The sequence below is a fragment of the Rhodnius prolixus genome, unplaced genomic scaffold (genome assembly GCF_049639745.1).
Source record: "Rhodnius prolixus isolate KJV_2025 unplaced genomic scaffold, Rpr scaffold_6, whole genome shotgun sequence".
NCBI classification, from domain to species: domain Eukaryota; kingdom Metazoa; phylum Arthropoda; class Insecta; order Hemiptera; family Reduviidae; genus Rhodnius; species Rhodnius prolixus.
The window spans coordinates 38,818,885-38,837,458 of NW_027411634.1; the positions used below are offsets into that span (position 1 = coordinate 38,818,885).

At 31.6% G+C, this 18,574-nt stretch overlaps 2 long non-coding RNA genes across 16 annotated transcripts; both read left to right on the plus strand.

The window, feature by feature from the left end:
• Positions 1–2,995: 2,995 nt before the first annotated feature.
• LOC141460402 (uncharacterized) lies at positions 2,996–5,363 on the plus strand. Of its 4 annotated transcripts, none has more exons than XR_012461964.1 (4): positions 2,996–3,718; positions 3,822–4,183; positions 4,657–4,977; positions 5,061–5,363. It is a non-coding gene; the product is annotated as an uncharacterized lncRNA (long non-coding RNA). The 4 variants fall into 4 exon arrangements; XR_012461965.1 differs by lacking the exon at positions 4,657–4,977 and having other exon boundaries at positions 3,003–3,182; positions 3,565–3,718; XR_012461963.1 differs by having other exon boundaries at positions 3,002–3,718; positions 4,657–5,363.
• A 6,444-nt stretch (positions 5,364–11,807) lies between these two features.
• Positions 11,808–17,032, plus strand: LOC141460403 (uncharacterized). 12 transcript variants are annotated; one of them, XR_012461971.1, is made up of 6 exons: positions 11,809–12,003; positions 12,213–12,331; positions 12,437–13,021; positions 13,116–14,056; positions 14,687–14,886; positions 15,974–17,032. It is a non-coding gene; the product is annotated as an uncharacterized lncRNA (long non-coding RNA). The 12 variants fall into 12 exon arrangements; XR_012461974.1 differs by having other exon boundaries at positions 11,810–12,003; positions 12,602–13,021; XR_012461976.1 differs by adding an exon at positions 14,153–14,300 and having other exon boundaries at positions 11,808–13,021.
• The last annotated feature ends 1,542 nt before the right edge of the window (positions 17,033–18,574 follow it).

Below are 18,574 nucleotides of genomic sequence, written 5' to 3' on the forward strand. Positions count from 1 at the left end.
GGAGAAACCCAGCTGTAAACTTGATGACCTAAAATACATCGACGCAAAGGGAGCTTAACGCTTGATCAAGAAGAAAAAAACTAAAAAAATATGTGCTCTAATCTCTTAGGATGGTCAACATAAGGAGCTGCTGCTATACTTGAAGACAGTTTCTTTGGACTTACTTACTTACTTACTTACTCCATGGCTCTACAGCCCTTCAACAATTCACTCCAAGCCGTTCTATCACTCGCTTTCCTTCTCCATCCTCCCGCATTTAACTTGGAGAGGTCCTCCTCCACCTTTTTCAACCATCTCAGTCTTGGCATCCCTCTAGGCCTTCTGCCTCCGGGATGCCCTTCATAAACGATGCGAGGTGCCTCTACCTTGGTCCATTGTGGAGGTGCCCCAACCAGCGTAGTCTTCCCAGCTTAATGCTTTTTACAATGTTCGCCTCCTTAAAAAGCTCCCTCAGCTCAGCATTTTTCCTACATCTATAAGTACCATTCTCCACCACCGGGCCATAAATCCTTCTCAATACCTTTCTTTCCCAGCAGTTCAGCGTACTTTCATCCGCTGAGGTTAGCGTCCATGTTTCTGAGCCATATAATAGGACTGGTTTGATAAGGGTCTTGTAAATGGTGAGTTTGGCATTTCTCGAGATGTCCCTTTTTCGGAGGATCGGGCTTAATGTCCATGGGCACCTATTTGCAGCTGCAATCCGACTGGTTATGTCCTCCTTTACCTCGTTTTTTTGAAGTAAGGGTGGCACCCAAATACTTAAAGTTACTTACGCCATTAAAAACGTGCTGAGCAACTTGTAGGCTGCCAAATCTTCTTGCTCTCCTAGTTGTCACCATATATTTTGTCTTACCCTCGTTCACCTTAAGCCCATATGTAGCAGCCCCATATTCCAGCTCAGTGTAGGCCTTTTTCAAATGCGCAGCTGATCTTGCGATTATTGCTATAACATCAGCATATGCCAGATATTGGATGGTCCTGTTGTAGATGTTTCCCCCAGGATTCACCTCTATATTTCTAATAGCTGATTCCAGTATCAGGTTGAAGAGGACTGGTGAGGAACCTTGTCTCAGGCCTTGACTTATAGAGAATCCCTTTGTAACCTTTCCTTGAACGGCTACTTTCGCATATGTGTGACTTAATGACATTCTGAGAAGCCTAATTATCTTGAAAGGAATTCCCAAGTTTTTCAAGCACTTCATGAGTCCTATCCGTGAGACAGTGTCGTAAGCCATTTCAAAGTCTATATATAACTGATGTAAGATGTTGACGCGCCTTAAATCATAAAAAAAAAAAAACGTAGGTCCAGGTTATTTTCGTAGAACTTGACCGTTTTTTTGGACTGACCCTTTTTTCTTTTTAGCTAAAATAACTTTCGATGTACTGAAAAATCTCACAAACCCTCTCGTCCCTTATGATGTCATGATAATGTAAGATTTGTTCACAGAGAGGAATGGTTGAAGCCATCAATTTTATAAGGAGTCACAGTTTATGTAAATTGAATGTGAACGATGTCCCAAAACAGACCTCTCAGGAACCACTGAATGAACTGATTCCCAAAATACAGTCACTTGTTTACTAATAGATAAAATATCAATTAAAACTTTTCACGAGTTTGGTTGAAGAATTTTGATTTCCAGAGTATGAGGGCATGACTTAACTGATTCAAAAAGCCTTTGTAAAAATCGAAAAAGCCTTACAATGGATAAAGAAACGTTCGTCAGTTGCAAATCAAAAATATCGTCAATAAAACTTTCAGCAACGCACTTAAGATGTGCTGTAATCCTTGCGATAACTTAACTGAGAACAAGAAGATCCAGCAAATTCTAATTTTCCAAATATTCTTTTCATCTTGTTGCGCACTATCTTTTCCAAAGGCTTAGTTAACTGTATAGACATCAATGAAATAGGGCCGTAGTTCATTTAGCGAGAATGGAAGTTTAGTTTTAGGAAGGGCTCGGATTAAGTGATTGATTGTAAATAAAGGGCATATATTTTTTCTGGAAACTTTGAAATCCTATCAACTAATTGTCTTCGGATTTTTGTGGAGGAGTTTATTCATAAGTTTATCCAAAGTTGTGTGCTTAAAGTAAAAGCGGCTATTATTAAAAGCTCTGTCTATATTAGTTATATCAAAAAGAGGAATTTGAAGACTCTCGTACAGGCACAGAACCCATTACTTTTAATCATAAAGTGTTACCATATTCTAAAGAAAAGGTTCAGAATGAAGCATTCCTAGTTTGTGTTTTTTAAAAATTAGTAAGGATTTTAATAATTTATTTCCTTTTTGTACAAAGATTTCAAAATCCGAACTTACAAATGAGTGTAGAGAGATTCTACAGTAATCTCCCCAGTTTCTCAAAATGAGCTGCATTCGCTTGAAAGATATATCATATGACCAAAAGTCACATCTTTTCAGCTTTAAAAGCGTTAAAATTTGGGATCACTCAATATTTTGTGCACATTAACTTACTAAGCACATTTCTATTTTCAAAATCAAAAATAAAAACAAAAGAATTACCTTGTGTCTGCCACTTTATAAATTCCACATTTAGTTCAACACTGTGCTTTATCTAACTATTTTAAATTCTTTCTAAGATTTTTAATTTGAAGTTTGTTTTTAAGAAAATTATGGCCAGTAACAGAAACATTTTAAACTTTTTACAAAAAAAATTGATTTAAAAAAAGCAGCACTCTTTCTGAATTTTAGCCTAGAAATTGATTAAAATTCATAATAATGTTACTAAATAGCATTGACAAAAAAAAGAAGCTTTTATTTAGGAGAATACACATAATTTTATTAATGTAAATACATTTATTTATGTATGTTAAACGAAAAATAAAATTGACAAATACAAAAAAAGAAATATAAACAAAAAAGAGCTCCTACGCTCTTCTATCTCCTGATACAAAACTTGGTATTTTGGCCATGTTTTGAGGATGGTACGGCTTTTTTCCAGTTAGCAGTGCACTCCAGTGGCGACTTTTGAAAACAAATGTAAATGTAAATAAATGTAACCTTCCTCTTTCACCATATTTAGCAGGTGCTTCTTGCCGTAGCAATTCGTTCAGGACATGGTACTATTATTTTAATTTTTGGATAGGACAGTTAACAAAGCGACCCTATTCCAGTGTGATTCTACTGGAATGGAAAAATACAGCACTGAAGAATTATGTTAATGGTAAAATGTACCCTGAAAGAGTTTTTATTTATTGTTATTTAAACATTACTATTACTTTTTATTGGATGGGTACAAGTGTGCTTTATTAGACAGAAACAGCGGCTCCTAAAGGGATCTGTGAATTTCAAGAAAAACTTCTCTTTAGTGTTGAATTTTAAGGAGTATTTTGGGTCGTAGCCGGAAAAATCTTTAAAAAAATCAATTCTTTTCTTGTTAGTTTCGGGTTCTATTGTATCATTCATCAGGTCATTAATGAGTAGGCTTCTGTTGCCCTTGGTTAACATTAGAAGATAACAGAATCACCTTCGCAAACTTCTGATGAAAGATAACAATCGACTTTTTTTTTTGTGAATCATCATTTTCTTAATTACTGTGATTTCAGTGGAATTCATTCCTTTAGTACTTCACTATTGTTCTGTGGATGGGATGATTGCAAACCGACCTTATTCGAGTGAGATCCATCTGTTGCATATTTTGCTTGGAAAGCTATGACAATAAGAAAGGATTATATTAATGGGAAAACTTCTTGAAATAAGGTTTCTTTTATATTAATATTAGTAATTACAATTTATATTATTATTAATTGCGTCAATGGCATGTAGTATTTTGTATTCCACTCATTTTTTTTTATGTTATTAGATAGATGGTGGTGTAGATGAAGTGGGTATAAGATCGCAATCTACTGCACTTAATAGATCTTTGGATTTTAACAAACTTCATTTTAATTTTGTATTAGAGGTTTTTGCTGGTGAAAACAAATATATTTTAAATTATTACGAAGAACTTACTTTTTGGAAGATGGATGTAACCAATAAATCATATTGGAATGGTTAATAGTGGCAAGAAATTGTTTTTTCGTCCCTTTGGTGATACCATACAGATCTGTGGATGGAATGATTGCAAAGCAACTATATGCGAATGTGCTCCATTTGTTGCATATTTTGCTTGGAGAGATGTGGCAATAGGGAAGAGTTAATGGAAAATTTTCTAGTTAAAATAAGGTGGGTTTTTATTATTATTATTATTATTATTATTATTATTATTTGTGTCATTGGAGAGCGGAATCCGCTACTCTTAATAGGTCTTCGGATTTTTAGTGGTAAATTTTTTTTAAACTTTCTTCGTGTCCGTGTTTGGGTTTAGAATGATTTTTCCTATGAAAATAAACATAAATTATATTTTTACGAAGAACTTAGTATTCATAAAGTTAAGGTAAAAACAGATCTATTGGAATCATTACAGTGATGAGAATTTTTTTGTTAAATAATTTTGCAAGACTATTAATGTAAGGATTTTAATTAAAATCTACCAATAATTTTAAAGGTATGATTTCAGTGTATAAGATAAAACATTGCAATAAAAATGGCATAGTAATATAAATTAATTTATTGAAGGAAACGCAAGCCTTAACTAATGGTTGTGCAAGAGTATATACAGGGTAATAAAGTTACAAAGTTGGGTGGATTCTTTTCAGATGCAGAAGTATTGTAACGTCTTTATGACTACAGATTTTTGGAATCGTCTCATCTTCTAATCTAATAATATGATCTAACTATAATGTAACCCACTATTCTATAAACAGAGAAGTACTAATGATGTTTAAGTAATATTCTTCTGGATTGAGCGCCTTTAGGGAGCTACCTGTTGAACTCCTGAGAGACAAGTATCCTTCAGTGCTAAATTTTTTAACCTCCTTGCGTTGGCAGTGTTTGTTCATAAAATGTTAAAACATTAGCAATCTATCCTGCATAATTTTTATTTTTAAGGGAGAACGTATGAGTGAGTGAGACCTAAGGTATCATATAGGGAAATTGCATTAATCTACTGGTGCTTCTCATCACCAATATTATAATTGACTTTCTTAATTGAATGTTACAGATATTCGGAGACATTGTAAGTTGATGATACTGAACACTCAGCTAATCTAACACTTAAAGAAAGATTTGCAAGTTAAATGTCGGCCGATAACATAGAAGTTGGTGACAGCGATGAAACGGGATTTAGAGTACAAAATTCTTTTACGAAGAAACTACTCTGCGAACATTTCTTAAAAGAATTGTAATCCTGCCAAGAAAACATTTCATCAGTTGAAATTTGCAGTTCAAAAGAGTTCTCTTTTATATTATTCGTATTATTAAAATATTCATTTACTCTTTTAAATATATAATTAAAAATTGGGTATTACTTAATTAAACATTGTGTCCCACCTAAACCTTATTAAATTAAAAACCTGGAAGACGTAAAGTGTTGAATTTGTGGCAGTATTCGATGCTTTCAGAATGTTGATAAATCGTACTTCAAATCTTGGAGAAAGATAAGCTAAACTAATGACAAAACAAACTTAAAAACTAGTCAACACTTTCAAAAAAACTGTAATACTCTTGCCGACGTAAAGACGAATATTCTATTAACTACCCATGCAATTAATTAAGTAATATTTGGAAAAGAACTATATAATTAAGGTAATCTGTATTTTATTTGTTTCTTTTCGTAACAATTATTTCTTCATCATTTCTCTGATACAGATAGCTAATTACAATTTAAATTTATAAAGGCAATATAATTTAAAAAAAATAATTTCATACAGAGATAAAACATTAATTCTTAAGAACGCTAAATAGTTACAAAACATTTACAAAGTAATATACTGGATAACACAGTAATACACCATTGATTCCATGGTAAAATTGATTTGTTATTATGCATTTAATATAAACTGCAGTAGTTTTAATAGTGATATTCGGGATGATTCCTATTCAGTTGTGGATAAAAAGAAGCGATTTTTTTGGAATATTTATAGATTTCAGAAAAGCCTTCGATACTGTTCAACATTATAAATTATGGCCCAAGTTGAACGGTTTTGGAATCTGCGGTGGGATCTTGCGAATTTTAAGGGCCATGTACGACCAGTCTTTTATGTTGTCGCAAGCATTCCTCAGAGATACTGGTTAATGAAAATGTACTTCTTAGCGAAGTCTTGAGCCCTTTACTCTTTGCACTTTTTCCTCAGGTATGGTCGAGTACTTTGCCTTGAATAGAGCTACAGTTTACAGCCTAAACTCCAAAAGAGATTTAAATATGCGGATGACACCGTCCTACTAAGTACCACACGGGCTGATGCACTTAACATTGTACGCCTGGCTTTTAAAGAGAATGTTAGAAAGAGAAATAAGGTGATTCCAGTAAAACTAAATAAGATTTGTCAATTTTTCTCTTTTTTAAGTAACTCTAGATCCAAAACTAGCCAACCTAAATTGTATTATGTACGCCTGGCTCTTAAATAGAATGTTTGCAAGCCAAATAAGGCGATTCCAGTAAAACTAGGGAAGATTTGTCAATTTTACTCTTTTTTAAGTAACTCTAGATTCAAAACTAGCCAACCTAAATTGTATTATGTACGCCTGGCTCTTAAACAGAATGTTAGCAAGAGAAATAAGGCGATTCCAGTAAAACTAGGGAAGATTTGTCAATTTTTCTCTTTTTTAAGTAACTCTAGATCCAAAACTAGCCAACCTAAATTGTATTATGTACGCCTGGCTCTTAAACAGAATGTTAGCGAGAGAAATAAGGCGATTCCAGTAAAACTAAAGAAGATCTTTCAATTTTTCCCTTCTTTAAGTAACTCTAGATCCAAAACTAGCCAACCTAAATTGTATTATGTACGCCTGGCTCTTAAATAGAATGTTAGCAAGAGAAATAAGGCGATTCCAATAAAACTAGGGAAGATCTTTCAATTTTTCTCTTTTTTAAGTAACTCTAGATCCAAAACTAACCAACCTAAATTGTATTATGTACGCCTGGCTCTTAAATAGAATGTTAGCAAAAGAAATAAGGCGATTCCAGTAAAACTAGGGAAGATCTTTCAATTTTTCTCTTTTTTAAGTCACTCTAGATCCAAAACTAGCCAACCGAAATTGTATTATGTACGCCTGGCTCTTAAATAGAATGTTAGCAAAAGAAATAAGGCGATTCCAGTAAAACTAGGGAAGATCTTTCAATTTTTCTCTTTTTTAGGTAACTCTAGATCCAAACCTAGGCAACCGAAATTGTATTATGTACGCCTGGCTTTGAAAAAGAATGTTAGCAAGCCAAATAAGGCGATTCCAGTAAAACTATGAAAGAATATTCATTTTTCTCTCTATTTTAAGTAACTCAACATATAAATCAAGACGAACAAAATTGTAATATGAATCCCTGGCTTAGAAATATAATGGTAGCCAATTAGAAAATAACGAAATTCTAGTAAAGTTATAAAATGATTTCCTATTTTTCTTTTTATGCTGAACCACTAAATCTTCTATTACTGATAATCTATTTCTTAGACATACACATTAGGTCGTCTACTGGTGGACGGAGAGGTTCAGTATAAATGAAAAATAGGAAACATGGTTAGTTTTACAGCAATTTCCTTATTTTCTGTTTCTATAGTTTGATTTGCTAGCCAGGTATAAGTTATACACGTTGGGTCGTCTACTGGTAGATGGAGAGGTTCAGTATTAATGGAAAAATAGGAAACATGGTTAGTTTTACTGATATTTCCTTATTTTCTGTTTCTATAGTTTGATTTGCATGCCAGGTATAAGTTATACACGTTGGGTCGTCTACTGGTGGATGGAGAGGTTCAGTATTAATGGAAAAATAGGAAATATGGTTAGTTTTACGGAAATTTCCTTATTTTCTGTTTCTATAGTTTGATTTGCTAGCCAGGTATAAGTTGTACACATTGGGTCGTCTACTTGGGGATGGAGAGGTTCAGTATTAATGGAAAAATAGGAAACATGGTTAGTTTTACTGAAATTTCCTTATTTTCTGTTTCTATAGTTTGATTTGCTAGCCAGGTATAAGTTGTACACGTTGGGTCGTCTACTTGGGGATGGAGAGGTTCAGTATTAATGGAAAAATAGGAAACCTGGTCAGTTTTACTGAAATTTCCTTATTATCTGTTTCTATAGTTTGATTTGCTAGCCAGGTATAAGTTGTACACGTTGGGTCGTCTACTGGCGGATGGAGAGGTTCAGTTTTAATGGAAAAATAGGAAACATGGTTAGTTTTACTGATATTTCCTTATTTTCTGTTTCTATAGTTTGATTTGCTTGCCAGGTATAAGTTATAAACATTGGGTCGACTACTTGGGGATGGAGAGGTTCAGTATTAATGGAAAAATAGGAAACCTGGTCAGTTTTACTGAAATTTCCTTATTATCTGTTTCTATAGTTTGATTTGCTAGCCAGGTATAAGTTGTACACGTTGGGTCGTCTACTGGCGGATGGAGAGGTTCAGTTTTAATGGAAAAATAGGAAACATGGTTAGTTTTACTGATATTTCCTTATTTTCTGTTTCTATAGTTTGATTTGCTAGCCAGGTATAAGTTGTACACGTTGGGTCGTCTACTGGCGGATGGAGAGGTTCAGTATTAATGGAAAAATAGGAAACATGGTTAGTTTTACTGATATTTCCTTATTTTCTGTTTCTATAGTTTGATTTGCTAGCCAGGTATAAGTTGTACACGTTGGGTCGTCTACTGGTGGATGAAGAGGTTCAGTATTAATGGAAAAATAGGAAACATGGTTAGTTTTACTGAAATTTCCTTATTTTCTGTTTCTATAGTTTGATTTGCTAGCCAGGTATAAGTTGTACACGTTGGGTCGTCTACTTGGGGATGGAGAGGTTCAGTATTAATGGAAAAATAGGAAACCTGGTCAGTTTTACTGAAATTTCCTTATATTCTGTTTCTATAGTTTGATTTGCTAGCCAGGTATAAGTTGTACACATTGGGTCGTCTACTTGTGGATGGAGAGGTTCAGTATTAATGGAAAAATAGGAAACATGGTTAGTTTTACTGATATTTCCTTATTTTCTGTTTCTATAGTTTGATTTCCTAGCCAGGTATATGTTGTACACGTTGGGTCGTCTACTGATGGATGGAGTGTTCCATAATCCAACTGTATAATATACGCCTCTACAATGTACGCATATGGATAGAAATATAATGTCAGAAACAGATGATAAAGGATATCTAATTAAAAAGTATGATCAATTTTCCTTTTTTTTATGAACATCTACAACCAAAATTAACAATCCTAATTTGCACAGTGTACATCTGGCGTAGAAATACTATGTTAGAAATAGAATAAAAGGAATTTCCAGGTTGGTTGTGCTGCAATCGATAGTTTTCGTACGAGATCTCCTGCACTTCGAGACAAGAGGATATCTCAGAAAGGATGTCTGGAGAAATCCTAGGATGTTGAAAAAATTGAAGGATTCTTCTGCCACAACTAGAAAATTGTGTAGTCTATTTTGACTGCAGTTTCTATAGATTAGCTTCATCAGATGTCCTAAACTGGTATTACAGTTTTCTGACTACGGTGCAATGCACTATTCTGAAACTGAGAATATATCTTATCTCCAATATTATAACACTCATGATAGAAAAAACTGAATTTCACAGATTAACCTAGATGACGCTGTAATCCAGAGTACAACATTGTCTCTAGTCGATTCTTTCAGACTTGGTTGATAAATTAAATCGTACTCTAAATCTTAGAGGCAGATAATCTAAACTAATTATACAACAAGCGTAAAAAAATTATTTATCAATTTTAATATCTGAAACCCTCACGGCGACATATCCTAGTAAGGACTGAAATATTCTTCCAACACCTCTGTATCGTAGCAGATAAACATTAGTTAAAATTAAGTTATATTTGGAATAAAACTCCATAATTCAGGTAATCAGTATTTTATTGTATTCTATGTTTAACAATAATTTGTTTATTTGTTCTCTTATACAAACATAAAGTTAGCTAACTACAATGTTAATTTAAACTACAAAAATTAATTTCATCTTGAGGTAAAAAACATTAATTCATAAGAACACTAAATAGGTACAAAATATGTTATAATTTAAAAAAACATTTAGAGCAACAAGTAGTATAGCATAGTAATAAAAAAATATATATCAAAGTAAAATTGATCAGATATACATTTAACGTAAACAGCAGTAGTTTCAATGCCGATCTAACTTTACAAGATTTTATTTATCAGAGATCAAGAAGTGAAGAACTATGAAGATATTCCTTTCTTATGATCATGTAAAGTTCAATGCAATAGAAAGAGGGCAGTCTCCAGTAGTTTTTGATTGCGTAGAGTATAATAATTCATTACTTTTTACATCTAGTCTATTCTATTTGTGTAGCACTGCCTTTGTTGGCTTATTAATCTGGACATTTATACATCGATATAAGTTGTCTTAAGAAACATACCTACTCTAGGTTGTAGATTATGCTAAACTTAAGAGGAATTTAAAGCACCAAATGGATATCTTGCTAGCAGAGATTGTTGAAATATTATTGGAAATCCTTATAGTTTGTTAAGGCGTGATCCCATCTCCGCCTTACTTCTCTAACAGTGAATTGGATCCAGCCTAAAAAGAAAGGACTAGTTCAATGATTTGTAACGATATCCTTGAGGTAGGTAAGGTGATTGGGGAAAATAGAGAATGAAAAGAAAAGAAAACTGTTCAAATTTGTTTGAGAAATATAGAATCTTTATATAATAGTAGTTCTTTTCAAGTAAAATATGGCAATGGAGTCTGCAAATGTTATTTTGTCATCAAATTTTCACATAATTTTCTAAAAATTAAGAATTAGAATCTTAAACATGTAAAATATTTGTAACTACACTAATTAGCTGCAGGTAATTATTCCACTGTGAATAAACAAGTGCATATTTAGGTTTGAAAGTTTTAGCAATGATGATTTATGTTATGGTAAAACTTTCTTAGAAAAAAGGTTTATTATAGAAATTTTGCTATTATTATTTTCTTGATAATTCTATTTCAGAGTAAGACCCCAAGCATACTACAGTTAAATTTCTTATTTTCATAGAACTAGAAAAGACTCTTATGACTTATTGGTTATTGTTGTGGTTAATTTCCTTTTTCTAAAAAGATATTAAAATCAGAACCTATAAATGAGTGTTACATGATGTGTACTAATTTCTACATTCCCTTCAAAAACTGAACCATAAGCTACACATCTTTTTAATTGTAAAAGAAGAGATCACTAATTATTTATATAGTTGATTACCTTTTTCACTAAGCACATTTTTATTTCAAAAATTATAAGAAAAACAAGCAAATTAATGAGTTACCTTGTGTCTTTCAGCTTCTGATTACACTTATAGTAAAACTCTGGACTTTATCAAGCGCTTCAAAATTCTTTTTAAAATTTACAACTCCACAATAGTTTTTAAGGAAATGATGGCCTGTAATCATACATTTCAGACTTTTTAAATTAAAAAATGATAAAAATTGTGCAGCTTCCCTTTAGACGTTTAGCCTGTAATTTGTCTTAAATTCACAACACTGTTTGTTTTAAAAAACAAATATTTAAACAATACAAATAATTTTAATAATCTAAATGGTAAATATTTAAATAAAATTGACAAAAACGAAAAAAAAATGAATATAAACAATAAAGAGCTCCTACGCAGATCTATATCCTGATTCAAAACTTGATATTTTGACCATATTTTGACAATATTAAAGGTTTTTTCCAGTTTGCAGAGCACTCCAGTGGCGACGTTGTGAAACATAAATGAAAACAAATCTTTTTATTTGGCCATTATTTGGTTGGTATTTTATGTACTTGGAACAATTTGTTTATGCCATGATTTCATTTTATTTTTATTTTTTCTGTTTTGATTTTTTGACTAGAATTATAGCAAAGCGACATCATACCAGTGTGATTCAAGTGCATATTTAGCTTTGAAAGCTTCAGCAATGAAGATTTATGTTATGGTTAAACTTTCCTTGAAAAAGGTTTTATTTATTAAAATGTTGCTATTATTGTTTTTTATTGGTTAGATGGATGTTTGGATATAGGGCATTTAACAGATATGGTCCTAAATGATCTGTGGATTTTAGCCAAAACTTCTCTTTACTATTAAATTTTAATGAGTGTTTTTGCTGTTGCTGAAAAAAACTTTTAAAAAAATCATTCATTTTCTTTTCATTGTTTCATCCATCAGGATACTTCCAGTGGGTGGTCAGTTGGCTTTGGTTAACATAAGAAGAAAGTAGAATCGCCTTCAGAAACTCCCTAATATGGAAAAAAAATAGACCCAGGAAAAAAGAATCACTTCATTCTGTGAGTTATTATTTTCTTAATTGTATTGATTGTAGAGAAGTGTTTTCTCTTGGTGTTTCACTATTGTTGTGAAGATGGGATGATTGCAAACTGACATTATCCTAGTGTTATCTATCCGTTGGATAAGAAAAATGCCAGAGCCATTTCAACTAATTTATGGAGAAAGGATACGTAAATAAGTGCAAAGAACGGCAGCAGTTATACAAGGTTATATTCAATCCGGGTATGTAGTAAAACAATATTCAAATCAATGTTATTTTAACATTCTAGATGTTTAACCAGTGAGAATCGTTCATCACTAAATTAATTGATCAGTAAATAAAAGTGCTTCGTCCTATTCAAGTTTTAATTATTTAGAAGTGCCATAAATCTCTAATAAGTAACACTAAATGATTTTATTACTAATTGAATGGTACCTAAAGAGGTAAGTGGAGTGAAATTAAGCACTGAATTGTTACCGCCCCTCCAAAAAATTTAAAAAAAAAACCAGCGTCCTGTCGGTGGAATTATTTTTTCAGTTCTACTGAGAAAGTGTTTGCGAATTAAGACTTACGCAATTTCATTGCCTGAGGAGAATGCAAAGTGGAATTTTGGGAAAATTATAGGATCCTACGGGCCTAGAAGAATATTACGTCAGTTTTGGCTGCTGATCCTGCGCAATGACCACTTCTACTAACCTGATAATACATGGTACAACTAAAATCTTACCCTCTTTTCTCGTACTGATTTCTAAGATTTTAAAGATATTTTTTTTTCTATTGAAATGTGAGTAATATTGTTCTAGGTTGAGTGTCTTTAGTGTGGTTGTTGTTCAACTCCAAGAAGAATATGTGTTCAGGTACTCGTTTCAACCCATTGTTGGGAATTGAAGTAAGACCTTTGTATTAAAGTTTATAACACTATGATATAAGTAATACTCTGATACAATTTTTTTCTCGTTCCATTGTATTGTGAGAACGTTTCAGTTGTCTGTGGTTAACGTTAGAAGATAGCAGAATCACCTTCAAAATAACCTGATGAAGGCAACCAATAAACAGACCCAAGAAGAAGGAATAATTTTTTTTTTTTTTTTTTTTTTTAAAGGGACTTATTTTTGTGTATCCTTACTTTCCTAATTTCAGAAGAGTTCGTTCTTTTAGTCTTCACTAGTGGATGGGATGATTGCAAACCGACCTTATTCATGTGAGATCCAACTGTTACATATTTTGCTTGGAAAGCTATGACAATAAGGAAGAATTAAATTAATGGGAAAACTTCTTGAAATAAGTTTTCTATTATAATTATAATAGTCATAATAATTTATATTATTATTATTTGCGACAGTGGCATGTAGTGCTTTGTATTCCACTCACTTTTTTGTTGTTATTAGATGGTGGTGTAAATGGAGTTGGTATAAGATCGCAATCTACAGCACTTAATAGATCTTTGGATTTTAACAAACTTCATTTTTATTTTGTATTAGAGGTACTTGCTGCTGAAAATAAATATAATTAAATGATTACGAAGAACTTACTTTTTGTAAAATAGATGTAACGACAAATCAAATTGGAATGGTTAATAGTAACAAGAAATTTGTTTTTCGTCCCTTTGGTGTTACACTTTAGATCTGTGGATGGAATGATTGCAAAGCAACTATATACGAGTGTGATCCATTTGTTGCATATTTTGCTTGGAGAGATGTGGCAATAGGGAAGAGTTAATGGAAAATTTTCTAGTTAAAATAAGGTTGGTTTTTATTGTTATTATTATTATTTGTGTCATTAGAGAGCGGAATCCGCTACTCTTAATAGGTCTTCGTTTTTTAACAAATTTCCTTTTTAGTGGTAAATTTTTTTTAAACGTTCTTCGTGTCCGTGTTTGTGTTCAGAATGATTTTTCCTCTGAAAATAAAGATAAATTATATTTTTACGAAGAACTAACTATTCATAAGGTTGAGGTAAAAACAGATCTATTCGAATCATTTACAGTGGTAAGATTTTTTTTTTTTAATAATTTTACAAGACTATTAATGTAAGAATATTAATTAAAATCGATCATTTTAAAGGTATGGGTCCTGATTAAAATCCTTTAATATTCTATTAAGATTTAAGATTAACAGCTGAGAATCATACATCACAAATTTCATTGATCAGTTAATTGATTGCATGAAGTGCAATTAGGTTTTAAATGTTGCTATTGCAATATTATGGTATGATGTTGGAGGCAAAGATTTCTAGAATAATGAGGATTGAATTAAAAATGAATTATTGCAACTAACTGTTCTGAACGGAGAATTATAGAACTAAGTATTAACTGCCTGATGTTTCTAAAACCTAATTGGGCCACAATAATGAACCTTTCAAATAAATGTTGCAGGTGTTTATTCCTGAAGAGCATTACAAGAAGTTACCAAGGAAATACTTGCTTGTGTACTTCACACAATCAAGAAAGATGGATAATAATAAGTTCATCCCTTCTTACATTTAAAATGAAGCGGACATAGGAATTAAGAGACGGTAGCAGCTTTAAATTCTGCTCTGCAGTTAAATCATTAAACATTAACGAATAGTATCGAGGTAAGGAAGTATTAATGTTACGACCAACTGTTTTTATAGTGAAATAGGCAGAAGTTTTTAATATATTTTAGTTGGTGCAATGTTTTTAAAAATAAAGATAACTAACATTATTATTCTACTATAGTTTGTGACCACTTAACTTTTTGTGGGTATCACGTATGGGATAGGGTTTACTGTAATTTTCAAAATGGAACTATTAGTACTATGACATATCTAGCACTTATAACAATCATTAATTTAAAAACATTAATTATATTATTTTGTTTTGTCCTCGCACCAATTGAAGAAACATCAAAATTAAATTTTGTTTACCTTATTCTAGTTCAGATAGGGGACAGTTTATGTAAATGTAATATAAGAGATGTCCCAAAAAAGATTCCTGAGGAACCCCTAAAATTAGCAGATTTCTTTGACGTACAGTCATCTTGCATTTCTACTTGTTTTCTATTAAATAAATATGAATAAATTCAGTGTTCTTTTCAGTGCTTTGTCGGAGTATTGCAATGATTTTTATTTTTGAAGTAGACTAACAGATTCAAAAGCCTTTGTAAAATTGAAAGCACTACAATGGATAATATATGGTGGTCAATTGCAACTTGAATATCATCAGTAACATTCAGCAACACACTCTGTGTGCTCTAATCCTCCGACAACTTGACTGAAGAAGATTCAGCAGTCAATATATTCTTTCAACTTGTAGCATACAATCTTCTCCAAAGGTTTAGGGAGTGCGGACAAATATGTGGGAAATGCTAGGATGTTACAAAATTGCCATATTTTACCACTACTATTCATGAATGGAGTTGGAGTTATACAGTCAAAAGTTGTATTCTTTATTTTTCGAATAACTTAATACTTATTCAAAAAAATGTTTATAATTAATGCATAAATAATCTATTAACACTCTGACAGAAAAAAAATTACGTATTTTACGATGTGAATTGTACTAGGGACTCATAGAATATATCCTGGTCTAATTCCTACCACTTATGTGATCACGTAAGCCTTACATTGCAAAGAATAGAAATAAAATTTCATGAATGTTTCTTATCTCCAATATAAAACAGTTATTTACTCTATGTTACAGATATTCCGAGATATTAGAACTGGATGATGCTGTACATACAGATATTCTATCCTTGAATGAAGGATTTGATAAAGTTTACCTGTTGAGAACAGTACAACACAAAATTCATTGATCAATTAATTGAAGAGCTTCAAGTTTTCATTATTTTAAGGGTTGCCATTTGTCTCTTACTAGTAAAATGTCAATGATTAGTTTTGCAACGTTCAATTGATACAAATTGATTGGTACGCCAAAAGAGAATAAAGTGGCGTGAAGTTAAGCTCTGATGTAACCACATACTCAGAAAGAAGGTTAATATTACAACCAATCTCTATATTCTTCGTCGATTTTTTTAAAACTCTATGAAGAAGACAAGCAATAATGTTAGTCTATATTTTTATTATTAGTTTGTACAGTACTTTTCACCTCTTTTGTGACGGATTATTATTCTAAGAAGAAGATAGAAATTATTTTAATTAATAGCGAGTTGTTTTCCGTATTCCACACGTGTTTTTTTGTTGTTAGTCAGATGCACGTTTAGAAGCAATATAAAAGGCCAATTCGCCAATGATGGGACATTGTTTTTTTAATAATTTCGAATGAGAATTATTTGCAATAACAATTTAAAAACATTTATCGTAACTTTTATTAAAATTGCATAGTTCAGTTTACCTTCTTTTGGTGAATCATTCAGTATACCAAGAGGAAGATAGATTATTTCCAGTTTGTTTTACATCAGTGCCAAGTTTTACAGTAGTCACTCAATAATGTGCTCACAATGTAAAGCAATTTATAATATCTTTGAATAATGTCAGAATTAGATAATTCGGTTTGATTTGAGATTTTGACTTAAGTTTATTTCGATATAAATGAAATCAAAATTTGTAGGCCATATTATTGAAATAAATTCTTCTGATGATGGATAGAATCATGTTATGGAATAGCAGTATTATATAGGTGCTTCTAATCTCCTATATCGTAAAGTTAACTTAATGTTACACATATTCCAAGACATTGGAAGTTGATGATGCTGATGTTTTAATGGATTGGGTTTATATTTGAAATAAAACTCTACAACTGGTAATATGTATTTTATTTGTTTGCATGTTTAACTATAATTTGACAATTTGTTTTCATATACACAGATACAGCTAATCTAATTTAGCTAATTACAATTAAAATTTATACAGGAAACATGATTTTAAAAAAATCAATTTCATACAGAGATTAAACATTAATTCATGAAAACACTAAATTGTTACTAAATATAATTTAAAAAATATTTGCAGAGGAACAACTAATAGATTAGATAACAGTAATACAACCGCAGATTCCGTGGATAAAAGTGCTGTAGTTTTAATGCCGATGGTTATACATTATTATAGTTAGTATATACATTATTTAACTTTACAAGAGTGAATTTACAACTAATGACTTGACTAAGAACAGAACCATGTAGATATTTCTTTCTTATACCTAGGTAAAGTGCTAACAAATAGAAAGATATAGTCTCCAGTGGTTTTTGATTGCGTAGAGTACATAATTCATTACTTTTTACATCTGTTCTATTTGTACAGCACAGCCTTTGTTGGCTCATTAATCTTGACCTATCAATACTTATCTTAATAAACATAGCTACACTAGGTTGTAGATTATGCTAAACTTCATATTTTAAGAGGAATTTTAAAGCACAATATATTGAGCGTACTGAGATTGTAGAAATGTTTCTAAATCTTCATATTGTAGTTCACAAAGTTGCGATCCTATATCCTCCTTTCTTCTCCAACTGTAGGTTGGATCATCTAAAGAAAAAAGCACAAGTTGAATTACTTTTAACGTATCTCTTAGGTGACGGTGATTGGGAAAATATAAAAGAAAATTGTTCAACACAGCTTGGAATTTGGAACTATCTCACATAATTTTTTGAAAACATAGACCAGTGTAATTATTTTTAGAAAGGCATTTTAATCTGATTTACAACATGATGAAGCAGTATGACTCTTCGAAGTATTTAACTTACAGAATAAAAGGGGGAGAAAATTTAAATTGAACATTCTAGTTTTTGATATTATTTCACTCTAAAAACATACTTGCTCTTACACAGCTACTTGAAATCTCACTTGTACATGGCACGAGAACCTATTACTTTTAACCATAACGTGACAAAGTATACTTTAGGAAATGTTCAGAGTTAAAGGCACCCTAACATTCAAAACTTTGGTTTTTATTTTAGAACTGGTAAGGATTTTAATCATTTACTTCATTTGTGTAAAACGTTTTCAGAATCAAATGAGTGTGGTAAGATTTAATGTACTAATTTTCCTTAAGAGAGCTGCGTTTCCTTGAAAAATTGAACCAAAAGCCACATCTTTTCAGCAGATAAAATTTGGGATCACTATTTATTTATTTCGTACATTACTTTTTTAAGTACGCACATTTTTATTTTCAAAATTATAAGAATAACCAAAAAATAAAAAATTACCTTGTCAATTTGTAAAGTATACTCTTATTTAAACTCTGTGCTTTCTCCTACTCTTCCTCATTTTTATATTTTTTATATATGTAGTTTTTAAGGAATCAAAGGCCAGTAATACTTAAATTTCCTTCTTTTTAAGTAAAAAA